The sequence below is a fragment of the Camelus dromedarius genome, chromosome 18, assembly GCF_036321535.1.
Source record: "Camelus dromedarius isolate mCamDro1 chromosome 18, mCamDro1.pat, whole genome shotgun sequence".
NCBI classification, from domain to species: Eukaryota; Metazoa; Chordata; class Mammalia; order Artiodactyla; family Camelidae; genus Camelus; species Camelus dromedarius.
The window spans coordinates 21,508,527-21,531,745 of NC_087453.1; the positions used below are offsets into that span (position 1 = coordinate 21,508,527).

The 23,219-nt window shown below is 36.2% G+C and overlaps 1 protein-coding gene and 1 non-coding gene across 8 annotated transcripts in view; one reads left to right on the forward strand and one right to left on the reverse strand.

Annotated features, from left to right (window-relative positions):
* ASXL1 (ASXL transcriptional regulator 1) overlaps positions 1-23,219 on the reverse strand; it is a 60,576-nt gene that overhangs the window by 24,663 nt on the left and 12,694 nt on the right. The gene's annotated exons all lie outside the window — the stretch shown is intronic.
* TRNAS-AGA (transfer RNA serine (anticodon AGA)) lies at positions 9,976-10,048 on the forward strand. Its single transcript has one exon. It is a non-coding gene; the product is annotated as a tRNA-Ser (tRNA).

Here is a 23,219-nt window from a genome sequence, read left to right on the forward strand (position 1 = left end):
ACCCAAATGCTCTTCAGTGGAAGAGTGAATAAACAACCTATGGTATGCCCATGAAATGGAATACTACCCAATAAGGTAGTAAAAAGGAAGTGCTGATGCACACAACTTGGATAAATCTCAGGCATTATGCTGAGTAAAAAAGCCAATCTTAAAAGGTAATATATTGTATGATTTTAATCCATTCTGGAAAAGACAAAATTATAGTGAGGCCACCTTAGACTATCAAGCATATTAGTGTTCTACTGTTGTATAGAAAATTGCCAAAAAACTCAGTGACTTAAAACAACACACATTTATCATCTCAATTTCCATGGGTGAGGAATCTGAGCACAGTTTGGCTGGGTTCTCTGCTCACTCATAAGTTTCAAATCAATGTGTCAACCAAGCTGCTTTCTTTTCTGGAGCTCAGTGTCCTTTTCCAAGATCACACGGTTACTGGCAGAAAATTTCTTGTGGCCTAGCTGTCATCTGGGGTATTTTACTCAGCTCCTAAGGACCTCTGCAATTCTTGCTATGTGGGCCTCTCACAATATGGCAGCTTACTTCTTCCATCTCTGACCTTCAAATCTTCTTTTAAAGGGTTCACCTGATTGGGTCAGGTCAATTCAAGATTACCTCTCTTTGAGTTAAAGTCAACTGACAAAGGATCTTAAATACATCTGCAAAATCTTTTCATCTCTGCCATATCCTACTGGTGAGAAGGCAAACTGCAAATCTCACTCCCATGCCAGAGAAAGAGATTATAGAGAGGAATGTGTTATTAGGGTCATTTTAAAATTCTGCCTAACAGAGCCAGCCCCCCAGCCAATCCCTCCAGCTGACCATGGATACCTGAGAGATCTAGCCCAGATAATCTCAAATAATCTGAACCATATCATACCAGAAAGATAGCCCATTCAACCAATTCTCACAAGGAACTGAAGTTAAACATACAATTGTTGTTTCAAAGCATCACATTTGGGATGACTTGTTACACAGCAAAAGCTAACTGATTTAAAATGTCTAAACTATTTTACCAAACAGAAGAATCAGAAGGTGATCAAGAATTAGGCACAATAACTGCAGTAACTGAAAAATTGTGCTCTACACTGGAATTTGACACAACATTGTAAAATGACTATAACTCAATAAAAAAATGTTAAGAAAAAGCAGGCACAGGTGTGTCTATCGATGGGGCCAGTAACTGCCAAAATAAAAAGCACATAAATGCATATTTTAATCCAAAAACATAAGAAATGAAGCCTTACCCATTCTGTATATAGATTGATACTGTTGCCCTTTCTCAAGTCTACATCAGCCCTACAACATACTCAGTATCCTGAAATTCTTTTGTTTTCAGCATGTTTCATATGTATAGTCAGGTGGATTAAGAGAGTTTATTATCTAGTTTTAACCAAGCTTACAAACATTACCACAAAGAGAAGACAGTTTTGAAGTAATACTGATAATGCAAGTACAAGGGACACTGAGAAAACAGAGCTGATCTTTTTACACCAAGAATATAAACTCTTCATCAGGTAAGTAAACGATGAGCAATCATACCCAAAAAGAAGTCAGCCCAAAGCATTCAAAGATAAGATAACTAGATGAGACTAGCTGAAAAATAATAGATCCTCTACCATTTAATAATTCCATTCTAAAGTTAACTATAATCACTTTAAAAAACAAAGTATAATTTTATAATACTTTAAAATTTGTTTTAGGGTGTACTTCATAATGGACATACTTATAAAAGATACATATATTTATAACTTACATCTAGTGGTATATATATATATATATGTATAATGTGTAAATGAACAAGTGTATGGTATATATACACACACACACACATGCACACAGGTTTTTTTATTACCACTGGGGGAATAATTTTTTTTTAAATGTGAATCCCACTGCTGTAGGCACTGAAAAGCAACTCAGTGGCATTATCAAAGTTGTAATTTAGAATCACTTTGACAGCAATGTGAACACTACATTAGAGACGGAAAGAATTTGAAAACTGGAGTACCAATTAAGAGACTAACGCAACAGTTAGGCCAGATGGTAATTATTGCCTGAGTAAAAATCTTAGAACTGTAAGGAAAAAGACTGTTATGAGCATTAAATAAGAATGAATGAAAAGAACATATACAGGTCATTTTTGTAAAAGAAAGAAAAGGAAATTAAAAAATCTGTACAGCTTTATAAAAACAAAGGCAGGAAGGAACCCTACCTAACAGCTAAAAACAAAGACTCAAAAAGATACATTTCCAAGTAACTTTATCTGCATTTCAGAACAAAGCTCAAAAATACTGACATGAATACAAAAATATCCAGACAAGAATCCAAGGAAAACTTCACAATGAATGTCATCCAACAAAAAACTACTAGGAATGCAAACAACCAAAAAAATTTGATCCATAACAACCAAAAAAAAGGGAGAGAGAGGGGAAAAAAACAGACCCCAAAATGACAAATGAAATAACTACTGGAGAGGATACTGAAAGTTATTACAAGCAAATCTTGCAGATTCTGTGGGCTTAGATCCAGACCACCACAATAAAACGATTATCATAGTAAAGCAAGTCACACAAAGTTTTTGGTTTCCTAGTGCATATAAAGGTTATGTTTATGCTACACTGTAGTCTATTAAGTGTGCTATATAGCATTATATCTAAAAAACAGCGCACATGCCTTAATTTTAAAAAATTTATTTGGTAAAAAATGCTAACCATCATCTGAGCCTTAAGCGAGTCATAAACTTTTTGCTGATGGAAGGTCTTATCTCGTGATGGCTGATGAGTGGTCAGAGTGGTGGTTGAAGGCTGGGGTGGCAATTGGCAATTTCTTAAAATAAGACAGTAAAGTCTGCCACAGCAACTGACTCTTCCTTTCATGAATGATTTCAATGCTGTTAAGCATTTTACCCACAGCAGAAATTCTATCAAACATGTAGTCAATCCTCTCAAACCCTGCCACTGCTTTATTAACTAAGTTTATGTAGTATTCTAAATCTTTTGTTGTCATTTCAACAATCTTCACAGCATCTTTACCAGGAGTAAACTCCATCTTTCTTTGCTTATCCATAAGAAGCATCACCTCATCTGTTTAGGTTTTATCATTAGACTGCAGCAATTCAGTTCCATCTTAAGGCTCCACTTCTAATTCTGCTATTTCCACCACATATGCAGTTACTTCTTCCATGAAAGTCTTGAACCCTTCGAAGTCATTCATCAGGGTTGGAATCAACTTCTAAACTCCTGTTAATGTTGATATTTTGACTTCTTCACATGAATCACAATTGTTCTTATTGGCATCTGGAATGGTGAATCCTTTCCAGGTTTTCAATTTACTTTGCCAGGATCTATCAGAGGAATCACTATCTAATGCAGCTACAGCTTACAAAATGTATTTCTTAAACAATAAGATTTGAAAGTCAAAATGACTGCTTAATTCATGCAGAAAGGATGTGTTAGCAGGTATGAAAACATTAGTCTTGTTATACATCTCCATCAGAACTCTTGGGTGACCAGGTGCACTGTCAATGAACAGTAACATTCCAAAAGGAATCTTTTTCTCTGAAGCACTTAGGTCTTAACAGTGGGCTTAAAATATTCAGTAAACCATGTTATAAACCGATGCGCCGTCATCCAGGCTTTGTCGTTCCATTTCTAGAGCACAGGCAGAGTAGATTTAGCATTCTTAAGGGCCCCATGATTTCTGGAATTAGTAAATGAGCACTGGCTTCAACTTAAAGTCACCAGCTGCATAAGACCCTAACAAGAGTGTCAGCATGTCCTTTGAAGCCAGACATTGACTTTTCCTCTCTAGCTATGAAAAGTCCTAGATGGCACCTTCTTCCAGTATAAGGCTGTTTCATCTACATCAAAAGTCTGTTATTGAATGGAGCCACCTACAGTAATTATCTTAGCTAGATCTTCTGGATAACTTGCTACAACTTCTATATCACACTCGTGGCTTCATCTTGCACTTCTATGTTATGAAGACAGCTTCTTTCCATAAACCTCACGAACCAAACCGTTAACTTCAAACTTATCTTCTGCAGCTTCCTCACCTCTCTCAGTCTTCACAGAACTGAACAGAGTTAGGGCCTTGCTCTGGATAAGGCTTTGGCTTAAGGAAATGCTGTGGCTGGTTTGATCTTTTATCCAGACCACTAGATTTTTCTCCACATCAGCAATAGGCTGTTTCATTTTCTTATCATTTCTGTGTTCACTGGAGTAGCAATTTTAATTTCCTTCTAGAACTTTACCTTTGCATACACAACTTGGTGAATTATTTGGTGCAAGAGGCCTAGGTTTCAGCCTGTCCCAACTTTTGATGTGCCTTCCTCACTAAGTTCAATCATTTCTAGCTTTTGAGTTGAAGTGAGAAACATGTGACTCTTCTTTTCACTTGAATACTCAGAGGTCATTCATTGTAGGGTTATTAATTGGCCAAATTTCAATATTGTTATGTCTCAAGGAATAGAGAGGCCCAAGAAGGAGAGAGATGGGGGACCAGCTAGTTAGTGGAACAGTCAGAATACGCACAAGCTCAATTAAGTTTGTTGTCTTACAGGGGTGCAGTTGATGGCACCCCAAAATAATTACAATAGTAACATCAAAGATCACTGATCAGAGACCATAACAAATATAATAGTAATGAGAAAGTTTAAAATATTGCAAGAATTACCAAAATGTGACACAGAGACATGATGTGAGCAAATGCTGTCAGAAAAATGGTACCAACAGACTTGCTTCACACAGGGTTGCCATAAACCTTCAATGTGTAAACAATGCAATCTCTGCAAAGCACAATGAAGCAAAGCACACTAAAACAATGTATGCCTGTATAACTATAATTGAGCACATTAACTAGAGACATGTAACACATTAAAAAAAAATCCGAATAGAACTAACACCTTGGTGAACATGAGGATGTAACAGTAGAAACTACCCAAAACAAAGAAAGTAAAAAGACTGGAAAAAATACGAACAGCATTATCAATAAATTTTGGAACAACAAGAGGCCAAATATATATGTAATTATAGTCTTCAAAGAGGGTGGGGACATGGAGAAAAATATCTGAAGAAATAATGGCTGAATATTTATCAAACCTGATCCAACCAAGACACTTAGAAATCCAGGCACAAGACACATGAAACAAACCACACTAAAGCACATCATAAACAGACTACTGAAAAGCAGTAATGAAAAGAAAAATCTTAAAATTAACAAAAAGGAGGAGAAAAGATACATTACTTGCTTAGGAACAAAGACCAAAATAACAGCAGACATATCAGAAATATTACAAGCCAGAAACAGTGAAGCAATGCCTTTAAAGAACAGAAAGAAAAAAAAAAAAAAAACCCAACCTAGAATTCTGTATCTAGCGAAAATATCCTTTAAGAAGGGGAAATAATTTTCAAACACATAAATGTTTTAAAATACCATTGCCAGCAGCCTAGCGCTACAAAAAACATTACAGAAAGTCCTTCTGGCGGAGTGAAAATAATACTAGATAAGAATACAAATCTACACATAGACCATGAAGACCACCAGACATGGAAAATATGTAGGAAAAATAAGACTTTTTTTCTTATTTCTTAAATCTCTCTAAAGACTCTCAAAAGCACTGCTTAAATAAGAAAACTAGTAACAATGTACTGTGGAGTTTATAACATCTGTGGAAGTGAAGTGTCTGATAACAACAGCACAAAGACTGAGGGAGAATGTGGACACACACTGCTATAAGGTTCTTCAAATACAGGTACAGTGGTATAATAGTACTTGAAGGCAGACTGTGATGTTAAATACCTATACAATAAACACTAAAGCAACCACTAAAACAAAATAAAGAGGTTCAACTAAGAGAAAAAGGGGAATCAAAAAAATATGTTTTTAAATCCTTAATGCAAAGGAAGGCAAAAAAGAAGGAAAAGCAAACAAAGAACAGATGGGACAAACAGAAAACAATGAACAGAATGGTAGATTTAAACTCCGTAACATCAGTAATCATATTAAATGTAAATGGCCTAAACACTTCAACAGAAAGGCAGAGATTATCAAATTGGATAAAAGCAACCCAACTGTATGGCACCTGCAAAAACAAACAAAAAACCAACTTGAAATATGAAGACACAGGCTAAAAGTAAAAGGATGAGAAAAAATATATACCATGCAAACACTAATCAAAAGAAAGCAGGAGTGGCTATATTATTATTGAGATAAGTAAACTTTGGAGCAAAGAATATTACCAGAGATGAACACAATCATTTAAAAATGATAGAGGAGCCAGGGAACGGTATAGCTCAAATGGTAGAGGGCATGCTCAGCATGCATGAGGTCCTGGATTCAATCCCCAGCACCTCCATTAAAAAAGTAATTAATCTCCTCCCCCCAAAAAAGAACTGAAAAAATGATAGAGGAGTCAGTTCCTCAAGAGGAACCTAAATATTCATAGACTTTTTAATTGAATTTCTAAATACATGAAGTAAAATTTGACAAAACTAAAAGAAGAAATAAATCAACAATTAAGAGATTGCAACATCCTCTCTATATAGTTATAATTGCTAGAATAAGTAGAAAAATCAGTTAAGAATATATGCAGAAGATTTGAACAATGTTATTTACCAACAAACTACTCAAGATTTACAGAACACATCAACTCAAAAGAACAGAATACACACTCTTTTCAAGTAATGTGAAACATTTATCAAGACACAATATATTCCAAGGCCATAAAACAAGCCTCAATAAATTTAAAAGGATTCAAATCATACAAGGTATGCTTTCTACCACAAGGGAATTATATTAAATATCAATAAGAGGGGGGCAGGGTAATAGCTCAGGGGTAGTGCATGCTTAGCATGTATGAGGTCCTGGGTTCTATCTCCAGTACCTCCATCTAAAAAATCAAAGATTTCTGGATACTCCCCAAATACATAGAAACTAAATGTCATGCTTCTAAATAACCAATAATTTAAAGAAGCAAGCAAAAAAAAAAAAAATTAAGAAGATATTTTGAACTAAATGAAAATAATAATACAACATCGAATTTTGTTATATACATTCTTAGAAAAGAAAGAAGGTCTCAAATACCTCAGCTTTCATCATGAGAAAAATGGGAAGAAGGGAGCAAATTAAACCGTAATCAAGCATAAGAAAAGAAATAAAAGGAGCAGAGAACAAAGAAACAGAAAACAGAATACAACAGAGAAAAGTCAGTGAAATCAAAAGCTGATTTTTGAGATAATTACTAAAACTGATAAACCACTAGCCAGACTAATCAGGTGAAGACAGAAGACACAAATTACCAATATCATGAAGAGAGCAGTGACATCATTACAGATTCAACAAATATTAAAAGAGTAATAAAGAAACATTATGAACATCCTTATGACAATAATTTTGACAATCTGAATGAAATGGACACAAACTACTAAAATTCACCCAGGAAGAAAGAGATAACCTAAACAGCCATATATCTATAGAAGAAATTGAATTTATAATTAAAGAATCTCCAGGTTCAGGTGGCTCCATTGGGGAATTCTATGAAAGAAAGAAATAATACCAATTCTATAAAAATTCTTTCAGAAAATCTAAAAGGAAAAAATATTTCCCAATTGCCATGGTCTGAATGTGTCCCCCTCCACCAGATTCAAATGTTAAGAATCCTTATGACCAGTGTGGTAGTGATAGAAGGTGGGGCCTCTGGGAGGTGATTAGGTCATGAGGGTGGATTATTAGTATCCTTACGAATGGAATTAGCACTCATAAAAGAGATCCCACAGAGCTCCCTAGCCCTTTCAACCACATGAAGGTACAAGAGGAAATCTGCAACCCAGGAGAGGGCCTTCATCCTACTATGCTAGCGCCCTAATCTTGGACTTCTAGCCTCCAAAGCTGTGAGAAATAAATTTATGTTGTTTATAAAGTACCCAGTCTGTGGTATTTTGTTATAGCAACTCAAACTAAGACACTATTTCATTCCACAAGGACAACATTACTCTTAAAAGAAAACTACAGTCCAATACACCTCACAAACAGAGATGCAAATATTTCCACTGTTAACAATGTTAAATGTTAACAATAGCTGAATCTGGATAAAGGGAATAAGAGCATTTTTATACCATTTATCTTATCCTTGCAACTTTCCTGTGAGTTGAGAATTATTTCCAAATACAAAGATTTTAAAAAATGACAATACATAAAAAGTTGTTAGCCCAGTTCCTGGAACAAATTAAGAGCTCAATAAGTGCTAACTATAGTTACCTAGTTCAACAGCTCATATTATAGATGATGAAACTGAGGCTCAGAGAATATAAGAAATGTATCCAAAGCCATCCAATTAGTTAATGACTAAAACTCCAGTCTCAAGGATCAGCCTTTCCCCTACTCCCTGACTACCGTACACATAATTTCATAATGACTCATTAACTTGTTTAAAACAAAACAAAAGCGGGAAATACACTTCTGGTTCTTTTTCTAGTTATGTCCTAATACGCCTAAAGGAAAAATATCCCCACCACACAATCACAAAAAGGACATTTTGTGGAACTTCACCAAAAGTTTAGGATTAGAAAGGAGGGTAAGAAGGTGGGATCTTGGTCTGAGCTAAGAAGATAAGATAAATAGATTCACTGATCACAGAGGAATATTAGGAGAGATAATGAGAGACTGTGATCTGGAATATATTACCCTGATTCTGTCATGGTAGGAGAAAAGACAGGATTACTAAGGGAAAGTGGTAATGTGATCTAGCAGCTGACTGCCTGTGGGAGAAGAAAAAGAAATCAGGAGTAATCAGGTTTTGAATCTGGGTTACTGAGAAGACAGTGAGGGCATAGACAGGAACAGGAAACATAAGAGGAAGGCTGACTTGTGATGTCAGTAAGAGGATGCTAGATGAAGAAAGAGGTGGGTTTGTGATACCAGTGGAATCTTGGAAATGTCCTTTTGGATATGCAGATCTGGAGTCCTTGAATTACAGATATGGGCATCTGCCCACTCGGCTGGGATAGCTGAAGATTAGATCACTACAAGAAAAGATGAGGAATCTTTTCTCTATCCCAAGATATATCTAAACTCCTCAGAAACCAGCAGCGGGCCACCACAGTCATTCCTTCCCAGAAGAACTGCTGATGAGAAAGAACTGTGCTACAGCACAAGGCAATAAAAGGCACTCTGATCAATCAAGCTGCAAAGGGCTCATTAACGATGTCAACTGATAGATCCTTTCAGCCTGACAGTGCTTTGTAAGCAAGGTAAAACAATCTCAGTCACACCATAGCTGCATCACCAGTAGCATGATTCTAACAGAACTCAGAAACTTTTTGTGTTTTAGTGAGTTACAGGATGTAGCTACAAGTGAGTAAACGTGCCACAGATCTTTCAGTGAATACAGCAGAAAGGCCTGACACAGCAGCACTCATCTACCAATCCAAACACATTTTAAAAACTGCAAAATACAGCGCGCACACACACACAGGCAAGCCTAAAAGCAAGAAAGGGAAATTCACTGACGCTAGAAACAAGCGACTCAAAGCCAAATAACTAACAGGGCTACTAAAACCAATACGGGGCTTGAGGCTTAGGACAGGTGTTTTAATGCCTGCAAGAAACTTAAGAGACAAGAAACTGAAAATGAATCAGATGCATAAAACATCAAAAGCCACAAACTACACAGGAATAACAGAACTCCAATTTCCAGTCCACAAAAAAGAATTTCACCATTTGCCAGAAGTCAGAGGTAAAAATGTCACCTCTCAGAATATGAAACCCCATGATCATAAGTATGGGTTTCAAAAATCACTGCACCCAAGCAGTCCAGGAACCCAAGCCAAGAAATTAGCCTAAGCCCAGGAATGGCACTAAGGGTTCAGCAGAAGCTCAAAACTTCCTTAAAGGGATACCTCCACAACCTGACTCATAAAAAATAAATCCCACAGATGATAAGCATGTAAGTCAAAATTAAAAACTATATAGGTGGGGGGAGGATATAGCTTAGTGGTAGAGCACATGCTTAGAAAGCATGAGGCCCTGGGTTAAATCCCTAGTATCTCTGTTAAAAATAATTAAGTAAATAAAGAAATAAACCAAATTACCTCACCCACCCCCAAAAATAAAATAAACTATATAAAGAAATAAAGAAATGAGCCATCAAAGACAGGGAGGGTCTTAAGAGACACAAGAAATAGGCAAACTCAGACCTCAAGATCCAAGTAAAACAGATTTTAAATTTTAAAATTTAAATTTTAAATTACTATGTTTAGAATGTACAGAAATAAAATTAGAAAGAAAAACACAAGAACAGGACAGAATGAGAAAATGCAAATTTCAAAAAGAATCAGGTAGAAAATCTAGAAATAAAAATGTGATGTATAAAGCTGAATGCTCAGTCAAAACTAAAGAATTAGTAAACTGTATTCCTTATCTGAAATCATCTCACCAAATGTAGCACAAAAAGATAAAGAGACAGAAAATATGATAATACAGAAGACAGAATGAGAAGTTTTTAACACAGAGAAATATCAATGTCAGAAGAGGAAGCAATAAGATGATATTCAAAGACATACTGGCCAAGACTGAATACATGAGTTTTCAGATTTCCTGGGTAACTTACTCAAATATACACTACAGCAAAACTGCACAACAATATAAAGACAAACATAAGCAGTAAAAGCAACCAAAAGAAAAGAATGATTATAAAGTAGCAACAGACACCAGACTTCTCAAATGCAAGAACAGATGCCAGAAAACAAAGGAATGACATCTTCCTATGAGGGAAAATAACAACTGCAAATCATTACACTGGTAAAAGGCCACCTTAGAGTAACTGAACAGAGGCCTTAAGATATAAAAGGTAGCTTATTACTTACAGATCCAAACTGAAAGAACTAGATAAATGGTGTACATTAATACAAAAGAAATTAAACACAGAATGAAGGAGTGGGATTCAAGAAGCAATGGTAAGCCAATAAATCTGTAATATCTCAACATAAATACTATAATTTTTAAACATTTTTAATGCCTACCTTTGAGAGAGTTAGAAGGTGGAACTTTAGAACTAGAGAAAAGCATGGGAGAGGTGAAACATTCAGAATTAAAACATTTTAAAATGCAATTATTGTTCATGACAGATAGATATTCAGCTTAGACTATTAAGCATTTTTGTAAAGGTAACCTGTATGACAAAAATAGAATAAACAGCTTCCAAGCCAGCAGAGGGTAAAAAAGAAGAATTCCAAAAATGAGTCCATGCAACAACATGGATGAACCTTGAAGATATTATGCTAAGTGAAATAAGCCAGTCACAAAAGGATAAATATTGTATTATTCCACTTATACGAGGTACCTAGAGTAGTCAAATTCACAAAGACTAAAAGTAGAAGGGTGGCAGTCTGGGGCTTGGAGGAGGAAGGAATGGGGAGTTAGTGTTTAATGAGTTTCAGTTTGGGAAGGTTCTGGAGAGGGACAGTGGTGACTGCTGCACGACAACATGAATGTACTTATTAATGCCACAAAACTGTATACTTGAAGAATAGTTAAAATGATAAATAGTGTTATGTATATTTTTACCACAGTAAGAAAGGAAAAAAAATTACTTTTTAAAGTGATTTCAATAAAAGCCAGGAACAGAGCAACAACACAATAAAAAGCATATTAAGTGTTTAAAAATAAACAAACAAACAAAAAAAGACAAAACTATCTTAGTAATAACAATAACTGTAAGTGGATTTAATTCACTTTTTAAAATGTAGAAACTCTAGACCAAATACTAAAAAACAACCCAGCTATAACCTATTTATAACAAAAGCAAAAACAATAATAGAGAAAGGTTCAAAATAGAAGAATTGAAGATGATATAAAAACCATATTCCACCCAAAAGATAAAAGAATTTAAAGCAGAAGCATTAATATGGATAATGAGGGACATAAAAGAGGCAACCCAAAAGGTCTAACAGTCAGAAAACTGAACTCACACTGTGGTAGCTAGTTTCCAAAAATGACCCCAAGAAAGGAAGCTGCCTGGGTATTTCTGTCCTCCCACTGAATCTGGGCTGATCTCTTGATTTGCTATGCACAAGGGAATGTGGTAGAGGTGGCCATGTGCCAGTCCTGGGTCTGAGCCTTAAGAATGTCTGACAATTCCTGCTTTTTACACTTTTGAGAGCCTTCAGCTGCCATTTAAGAAAGTTGGAAAGTCTTGCTGGAGAAATAGCATAGGAAGGACTGTGAGAAAGGGAAAAGCCCCAAGACCACATGGAAAGAAAGGCTAACCATCCCAGCAGCATCCAAGCTAAGCCCTACCTTCCAGCCATTCCTGCCAACCTGCCACAAGTGTCTTGGACCTTTTAGTCGAACAGAGCCCCATACGTCTGAAACTCCACCTCAAGTGGAGCTGAAGAACCACCCTACTAAAAGCCCAGTCAATTCACAGATTCATGAGATATAATCAAACTGGTTCCTGTTTTAAGATACTAAGTTTTGCAGTGGTTTATTACACCATAATATATAACTAAAAATACAAACAACATAGCCTCAAAATATATAAAGGAGAAACTGACACATCTACAGTTAAAAAGAGGGATAATTCTCAAATTGATATATAAAGCAAATAAAAAATTAAAAATACAGATTTAAAAACTTAATTTAAAAACCTGACTGATAATACATATAGACATAAAGTAGACAAGTAATTAAAAAAAAATGCTACTAAAGCATACCTTAAACACTTTAAAAACTGACCACATACTAAGCCAGAAAAGAAGTCTCAACAGAAGCCAAAACACACATACTACTTCTTTGACATTGATCTAAAAAAAAAGAAAACAGAAGGAGGGAAACAATCTATGTATTTGGAAACTTTTCAAAAAAACTTTAATTAATGAATTAAATAAAATTTCTTAATAGAAATCTCAAAAGTATTTAGAACTAAATTAAAAAAGCATACATAACAAAACTTGTGGGGCCATGTCCAACAGTAGGGTACATAAATATACCCTTTCTCAATCTATCTGGGTTAAAAGACTGGCTTGGGAGTTTTTTTCCCAATCCATCAAAGACCAGTATGTGGTCCTACTGCACATGACTAGTACACATGACTCACTGTGTGAGCATAAGAACACCCAATGTGATCTTCACTCTAGAACAGAGGGAGATGAGTCCACCCATCATGCTCAGATATTGCAGCAATGTCAAATTGTGAAAAAAGCTTCTAAACACTCCCAACTTCTGTACTTATCTCATCGCAGACAGGAACAACAGTTCACCAAATGACACTAGTCTGTGGATCACATTTTGAACAGTACTGACAACTGCAAATTCACAAAATATGGTACTATACCGCTGTAAAGAGGAATGAATAATCTCTCTTTGTATGACTATGGAGTGATCTCCTGGACGTACTGTTAAGTAAAAAAAGTAAAGTGGGGAAAAGTGTGTATGATGCCATTCTAAAAAAGGAGGAGGACACAAATACAAATATGTTATTTGTTTGTATTTCTAAAAAGGAAGGAAAATAATAAAAAACAGATTAAATAAAATGCTCACCCATAGGGAAAACGAAATAGGTAAAGGGGATTGGGAAGGAGCTAGAATTCACAAACTAAACACTGTGCTGTGTGTTTAACCATACATATTTTACATCATTATAAAACAAAATTAAAATTTATAAAGGCAACTCCTTAAAAAAAAACTAATAAACCAAACTGTGTATCAAGTTGATGGCATAACCATACACAAAGGAATCATTTCAAGTGATGTTTAAATATTTTAAATATTTTTAAATATTTTAAATATTTTTAAATAGCAGTGATGTGTAAAATCCCCAGTAAGATTTACCCTAAGGCCAACAATACTAAAAACCCTTTAGAGTAATCATATTGGTGGTGGTGCTGGCATTGTCATCCTGAGAATATTGGAAAAAGCAAATGAGTAATTATGTGGTTTCACCGCGAACCAGAATTTCCACATGACAAAGGAAGTACACATAATAAAATTGACTTTCGTCAATCAAAAAAACCCTACAGTCTTGAATTTGAATTGGAATTATCAGTAAGAACTCATGAAATATTTTATCTTAAAAACATATATACATTTGTACATGTATACAGATGTAGGGGGTCCCAAGCAGAGCACAGGAAGTTTCCTGAGCTGAGACAGAGATCAAAGTTCTGGTAGGCTGAGATGGCTGGAAGTTGCAAAACAGAATTCCAGAGAGGAGGAAGCTATGTAGAAAAAGACTTCGAAAAATGTACACTATATATATATATATATATATATATATAGTGAAATTCCGTAAGGCTGGGCAATGAATGGCTGAGTAATTCCCAGAGTAAAAGGCCTAGAGACAGAGTTATGACTAGCCAGAGTGGAGGGACACTATTAAACATCTGAGGTATTTGGTAGAGACCCCGGAGGGACATACTTTAGTAGGAGAATTAAACCATCCTTTAGAGAAAAGGCTACTCTAGACCTACCAAAACAAAACTTAAAAACAAGCCTCAAAGGGAATAAATCAATCCACAAGTAACCTAAAGACTTGCCAAAATAAAGCCAGGCATTCTTGAAAGGAAGATAAATTGTAGCACCCAATAATGTAAAATTCACATTGTCAGCACCCAAACAAAAACCACTAGATATGCCAAGAAGCAGGAAAATGTGACTCATAAGCAGAAGAATCAATAGCAAAAGACCCAGAAATGACAGGAGATGGAATTAATAGACAAAGATTTAAAATAGCCACTATAAATATACGCAATAATCCAGGATTAAAAGAAAGAATAAGCACAACGAGAAAAATGAAGATACAAGATCTTATGGTAGCTCACAGAGAAAAAAATGTGACAATGAATGTATATATGTTCATGTATAACTGAAAAATTGTGCTCTACACTGGAATTTGACACAACATTGTAAAATGATTATAAATCAATAAAAAATGTAAAAAAAAAGAAAAATGAAGATATTAAATAAACAAATGGAATTTCTAAAGATAAAAAATACAGTATCTGTAATGGAAAATTCACTGGATGAGATTAACAGCAAATTAAATACTGGAGAAGAAAAAGTCAGTAGCAACAGAAAGCATTCAAAATGAAGCAGAGAGAAAAAAGACTGGAAAAAATTAACAGGCAGGAAAAGGAAGAAAAAAGAAAGAAAACAGGACAAAGAGAAAACAAAGAGCTAGATGGAAGATTTAATCCAAAGGTATCAGTAATCACATTAAATGTACATGGTCTAAGCATCCCAATTAAAGAGGCAGAAATCATTAGACTGGATAAAAATAAATAAAACCCAACCAGAAATATAAAGAAATCTTAAATATAAAAGACAGATAGGTACTATAACAGTAGAAGGATGGAAAAAATACACCATGCAAAAACTAATTGTAAGACAACTGGATAAGCTATATCAATATCAAAATAGATTTCTGGGGGAAAATGAAATGATATTGCCAGAGGAAAAAAGAAAAGCTGTTCATATATGGTAGGTCCCCCTTACCTGTGAAGGATATGTTCCAAGACCCCCAGTGGACACCTGAAACCAAGATAGTACCAAATCCTATGTATGGTATGTTTTTTCCTATATATACACATACCTATGATAAAGGTTTAATTTATAACTTGGGCACAGTAAGTGATTAATAACAATAATAAAATAGAACAATTGTAACAGTAGAGTAACACAAGTTACGTAGATGTGGTCTCTCTCAAAATTATCTTATGGCACTGTATTCACCCTTCTTCTTGTGATGATAAAATGACTACATGAGATGAAGTGAGGTGAGTGATGTAGGCATTGTGATGCAATGTTAGGCTACTACTGACCTACTACTGACTACTGATCATCTGCTTTGGGTGATCCTAAATCACCAGAGCCATGACGACATCAGTGATTGGATGCCAGGAGCAGACAATATGGACAGCCGGGGATCCCAGGTAGGATACCACAGGACAGCTCAAGATTTCATTACACTACTTAGAACACTGTGCAATACTCATGAACGGTTTATTTCTGGAATTTTCCATTTAATATTTCCAGACCACAGCCGATCACTAGTAAATGAAACTGCGGAAAGTGAAACCTCGGATAAGGGGTGACTACTGTCCATTACAAGATGACTAAATTTCAAATACCTCACATTAAGTGAAGGAAGCCAGACTCAAAGGGCTACATGATGCATAATTCCATTTATATGATATTCTGGATGGAAAAAGCAGAACTGCAAGGATAGAAAACAAATCAGCGGCCAGCAGGAGCTAGGAGGGGAGAGGAGTTGACTACAAAAAGCATAGGGGAAGTTTTTTGGGTGATGAATCTTGTATTTTAATGAATCTCTATCTTAATTATGGTGGTAATTACACATCTATATGTATCTGTCAGAATTCAAAGGACTATCAACCTAAAAGGGTGAATTTTACTGTACATATACATAAAACTGAACTTTTAGCAGGGGGAGAAGCATGCCAACGTTTACTGGGGCAACTGCACTCAAGCCAGGTATGGCATACCTTTACACAGACTGTTACAATGCTAAATAAAATGTCAAACAAATGTGAACTAATGAACTGTTTATTAAAATCTCATAGAACTGTACACCAGTACATCAAAATGGGTGAATTCACCTGTACGTAAATGATGCCATAATGTTAAAACAGGGAGGAAAACACAATATATTATTTTATACCAACTATACTACTCAGGCTGTGGAGCAACAGGAATTCTCATATACTATAAAAGGAGTGTAAAATTCACAATCACTTTGAAAAACAGCTGTACTACCTCATACTGATGATCAGGTGCACATCCTACTAGTCAGTCCCATTCCCAGCAATATACACACCCTAGAGAAGCTACTGCACACATGCGCCAGGAGACGTACGAGTACCCGATGCAGCACCATTTGTTACAGCAAGAACTTAAACAACCCAAATACACACCAAAAGCAGAATGGACAAAGAAATCATGGAATATTCAAACCATAAAACAGCATAAAGCAAAAAATATGGTATATTTCAATTAAATGCACTAACACAGATCAAGCTCAGAAACAATAAGCAAAAGCAGCAAATCAGAGAAAAATACATACAGTGTGATTCCTTTCACATAAAGATATTTTTAAAAGGCATGTTCAGCAATACATACACATGTGGGTAAACCTGGAAATAAAAGCAAGGTAATGATTAATATGAAAATCAGAATAGTGGTTATCTTCAGCAGGGAGAGAACAGGACACGCTCAGAGGCTTCAAAGAGTGTAAAGGATGTTCTGTTCTTGAGCTTGCTGGTGGATATGGGAGTGCATAGTTTATTTTTTAGTTATTATTTAAAATAACACAAAATTTGCATATATCCTTTTTGTATGATTTATATATTTCATAATTTAAAAAAGTAAAAACAACATATTCTCAAAATAAGACACATCATGGCCAAGAGGTATTACAGGTACATTCTACCAAAAAGAACAAATAATCACTGTCCTAAAGAGACCACTGTGAAAAATCAAGAGACGGAAAACAGCACAGCTTGTTTTGATACCAAAACAGGACAAGGTTTTGAAACTGAAATATCATAAATAGGTCTCTTATGAATACAGATGTGAAAATCCTAAATAAATCATTCATACTCTGTATATTTAAAAAGAAAACCATGTCAAAGTGACACTTATGCCACGAATACAAGGATGCTTGAACACTGGGAAAAAATCTATTAACATAATTCACTATGTTACCAAATTCAAAGAAATAAACTATCATTCAGTTATTCACACAAACTTACTCAGCACCCACTTTTTTTCCTAGGGACTGAAGAGACAACATTAACTAAAATTAAAAACTCCTCCCCTAGTGGACCAGGTGTAGTCAAAGGAAAGAGACAATGAACAAATACATAATATAGTATATCAGACAGCAATAAATACCAAGAAAATCATAAGGCAAAACAGGTGGATTGGGAGAGCTGTGGGGTGTAGAGAGGTCAAGGTACAATTTGAGCACAGATTTGAAGGAGGTGAGAGAGCAAGGCTGGAAGGTGGGGGGGGGGGAGCACTGCAGACAGCTGAAGCAAACGATAGCGACAGCAAGTTTAAGGATCACCAAGGAAGCCACTGTGTTTATCAAGCAGAGGGAATAGGGGAGAGAGTAAGAAGAGAAGAAACAGGAGTGAGGGTGGGAGGCAGATCATGTAAGGGCACTACAAGCAACTCTGCGGATTCCGGCCTTTACCCTGAGTGAAAAGGGGTGGTGGGGTGGCTGAGCACGGGAGGGTTTCAAGCAGAGAAAGGATACAATCTGACTTTTTAAAAAAAATCTCCCGGGCTCCAGTGCTGAGGAGAGTGGCAAGAGTGGAAGCAAGGAGACCAGTTAGGAAGCTATTACAGTCACCGAAGAGAAAGATAATGGTGGCTTCAACCAGAATGGCGGCAGGGGGAGGGGTGGGAAGATGGGATATATTCTGAAAGTTAAGCCAACAGGGTTCACTGATGATTACATGTGCCATGAGAGCAAAAGAAAAGTCCAAGGAAACACCAAGGTTTCTAATTAAGCAACTTAAAAGATGAAATTCTCACTAATCGATGTATGCAAGACAAAGGGGAAACAGGTTTGAGGCGGGGAAGTCATGGAATCAGTTTTGTACATGCGAATTTTGAGATGCCACGAGTATCCCACCAGAGATATTGAGTAGGCAACTGATGTTCAGGGAGGAATATCCAGAGTGGAGATAAAATATGGAAGTCATCCATGACAGAGAAACAAGAGAAGCAAAGCAGACAAGTCAGCAAAAAAAAGGAAGATGAAATCTAAGTGTTACTGAGGGAGATACTGAAAAGAATCAAGCAGATTCATCCCCTAAATTCCAGACAAGCTCAGAACTTACACCAGTACCACAGCAGACAGGGATGAGGTACGGAGGCGAGAACATGGGAACTGTCTGTCTGCATTAGGAGGAGATAGATACCCCTCCTCCAACCACTACCCATTGCTGCAGGAGACAAGAAAGCCATAAAACCACAATGCACTGAATTTCCCACTAGGATTTAACAGCCTGACTCTCAAGAACAAGTCCTCAACCAAAACTCAACAGACATCAGACATTTGAGTAAGGCACAGAGTGGAAAAAGACCCACATTAAAGTATACAATCATGGAAAAGATCCTAAAAGTTTTCAGGGAGGTGCAGTGGGAAAAAGACGGGGTGGGAGGCACATACAAAAGATCAGGATCAATACAGCACTAGATTTCAAAAAGCAACATCGGACAGTATCTTTTTTTCTTTTGAGAAAATAAAGCTTACACTTCAGAGGTTTTCAAATACTCCATTTCATGAAAGAGATCCTGGTAAACATTCCATACTATATTTCAATTTTGATACTAAAAATTGCTATTTTGAACCAATTCAACTATTAAGCATAGAGAACTGCTACCAATCAAGTCATAATAATCTCCCTCTATGTGTTTTTCCATTGCATTTACCCAACAAATATTTATTAAGCACCTACTATGACAGATGTTAATATAGCCAACAACGAAGTAATACAGATTCTCTGACCTGAAGGCCTAGTCAGAAGAGACATAGCAATCACCCAAATAATTACATATAATTATAAACTTGTAAGTGAAAAGAAATATAGTTCAGGGCACATGGGAAAACCCAATTCAGAGAGAAGGCCCCTGACATTTAAGTTGAGACCCATTAAGTTGAACCAGGCAAAAGTGGAGGGAAGAGTTCCAAATGGAGACCCTAAAACTTGAAAGAGCTTAAGGAATTCAAAGAACAGAAAGAAGGGCAGTGTGATTGAGTAAGGTTTGGATTTTTGGTAAATGCCATGGGAAACCATTGCCAGGAATCAAACAGAAATGTGTCATAATCAGATGTTTTCTAAAAAAAAATCCCCCAGGCTGCTGTGTAGATTACAAAGGAGCAAACTGGATTCTGAGGATGCAAAAGTGAAAGCAAGCAGACCAGGCAGGAGCTATTTCAGTACCCAGCATATGAGGCTAACTCAGAATAAGGTGGCAATAGAAATACTTTAGGGAGAGGGGCAGTTTTAAAAGAACTGTTAGGAGTTAATTTACCAAAGAAAAACTGGCATAAAGAGCCAAAGAGAAAAAGTAAAACAAAAGGATTACCTGACACTTAAAGGCAGACATTTCAAAGCCCATCTAGTAAAACTGAATCAAAAAAGACAGCATCTTTCAGAAGAAAAGAGACATCTTTTTTGCTCCCCATTCTTCTCCTGCCTCATGATACAAAGCATTTGAAGTTATTCTTTCAGAACCTTGAGTATACATCTCAAACAAGTGAGAACTAACTCATCTGGTAGAAACTGAGAACACCCTAATCTGTCCTCCATGTGTTAAATATCAATTTCTCAACCAAAAATGTGATTTTGTACCATTTACTTAAGCTCTTTCAGGCTGTTGCCCTACTAGTACAGGAGTAGGAAACATTATTTATGTTTCAAAAAGACCGATGTGAGGAGTCTGATGCCTGTCTGGAATATAGTTAGCACTCAACTAAACATCAGTTTCCATCTTTTCTTCCAGATTTAGCTAAGCTAGAATAAGAAGCAAATTTCTTCTTTTTTTTTTGAAGCAACTTTCTTAAACAAGTTGCTCAGACAAAAGTCTGATATGGAGGACTGAGAAGAGATCAAATGCAGTTTTCATATTGGCTGACAAAGAAAAGTTTAAGTATTTTTTCACACACAGTCCCAAGGAAGCCTGCGGCATACACAATCCTTTTCCTAGAATCCTAGTCCTTTAAAAATCGTATTTTAAAAATGTTTGTAACTTTTTTGTTAAAAAAATACATTAATATATATATATATATATAATATATATGTATCACTTTAGAAACCTTGAATTTATCATCCTGCCCACTTCTCTGAGCTACACAAAATCATTCCAGTGACAGTGCTTTCCAAACCTCTGTTCCCTGACGTTTACCATTGGCCACTTCATTCTTACAGGGCTTTGAACTGTAAGGTAACAGGAGGCAGAAGGACAAAAGGCATCTTTCAGGCATCAAACCCGAGTCTGACCAGGGCTCCTGTAACAATTAAGTTCTCTTTCCTCTCTGAGCTGGCTGAGAATCCTGTCAGACAATGGAATATCCCATTTTTCAAAGGCAGATCCAAGTGGCCCTTGAGAATTACTCAAATAAGAAACTCTTTACCAACTGAGGGGTCAAAGCCTCCATCAAGACCAAACTGCTACTACCATTAACCAGAGCAAATGGTACTGCTTTCTATGCAGAACAGAGTGGAACAGTGTTTGCAATAAAACAGTCAGCCTCTAGTAAATACTAGATGCACCATAAAAGAACAGGAAAGAAAAATATCCAAGCTGACTTACTTTTCACACAAAATAGTCTAGATACCAGAATGTGACCACAGGAAAGATCTTTACTGAGTTTTTACTCAAGGAGGTTTTCGACAGAGCTCCAGGGTCTGGAAAAGATGCCTTGGCTGCTTGAGGCATGGGATGGGGATGGCAGACTCCATGAGAAATGGAGAAGCTGGGCCTTCATGCTTGTTTCAACCAGAGCAGTTTCACAGTTATCTATTTACATTGTACAGCTCCATTTCATGAGATAAAGGGTTTTACACCTGAAGTATTTAAACAACCAATCTATATTAACGTCTCAGTGTTGGAGACAAAGACGCATAAATGGTGGTATTTAGTAAGACCTGAGGCACTATGCTGGAACCCAGACCTCTATCCTAGTCCAGTGCTCTTACTACCACCATGTAACGCTCATTCTGGTATAAAAAAGAATGACTACGATCAGAAATGCCAATATAATTAATGCAGAGTGCAGAAATTCAAACCAACCAGCCATTACTAAAGAGCTCACATCTAAGGATATGAAAAGCTACTTTGGCTTAACAATTGTAAGAATTTCCATTAAAGAGAATACAATAAACATTTTGAAAAATATCAAGGAACTCTTAAGACACTTCAAAAAGATGAAGTGACCAGAGGTCACAAAACCTAAAGAAAAACTCTTTATTCTAAATTGACATAATGAAAAGAAATCAAATTCAAAAGGTGAGGCCCTGGGTTCTAGTCCAAACTCAGCCACATGCATTTGTCACAAGGATATATGGTCAGAGATAAATCATTTAATCTATTAGAAGCTCCGATTTCTATCAGTAATATGAAAATGAATTGGATGACTTGAGAGGCCCTCCCACACTAAAATTCTAGGATTCTAAGCATTAAAAAGATCATATATTTGATAAGGCTAACACAGACTATAAAAGACATTGTCTAAAAATGTCACCACCATTTTATATGAATATCGAAATTCTTTTCTCTAACAAAGATGATGATCAAAGTTCAAAACTCTAAAAGAATAACACGATTATCTAAAACATACCTAAAACATTTAAACTGTTTCTAACGGCTCAGTTTCTGCCTTCAGCAATTAGAAAAACCAGACTATGGCCATAGCCTGGGAAAGATTTATTTCTAGTGTCAGCAGATTCTTTCACAGATTTATGTAGAACTGCTCTAAAGAGGGCAAGGGGAAAAAAAAGGGTTCTCAGAAGTCAACTTGCTGAGAAGAAAAAAAAAACCCAGAATATGCATTATATAATAAAAGAAAGGTGAATTACAAGAACTAGCTGGCTTAAGATTTTGATGATGTTATCTTTTACTTTTCACTCAGCCAAGATTTATTATGTACCTGTATTACGTGCCAGACACAGGAGATACGGTAAAAACAAAGCCCCTGCACTGACATTCTAGTAGAGGGAGGCAAACAATAACCAAGTAACCAGATAAACAAGGTAGGGCCGTGAAACAAACAAAAATCCCCATAATGCTGTGGAATTGGGATTAGTAGTTAGAGAAAACTTTACTGAGAAGATACTTTTGGAGAAAACAACCAAATGACAAGAAGTTACTCCAGAGCAATCCAGACAGAGGGGCTAGCAAGTACAAGGGCCCTGAGGTAGACACAAGTTTGGGGTGTTTGAGAAACAAGCAAAGGCCAGAGTGGCTGAAGTATAATGACCAGGGGGAAAGTGCTAAGAGAGCAGATCACAGAGGTAGGCAAGGGCCAGGCAGGACGGTGGTACGATGAGATCTGCATTTTTAAAAGACCACTCTGCTTGCTGTGCACCAATCAGAAATCAACATGGATTCGGATACTGCCTCTCAAATGACAGACTCCATGATTTTACTGTATCAAAGCCCACACTTCCTCCATGTTTCCTCCTCAGTAT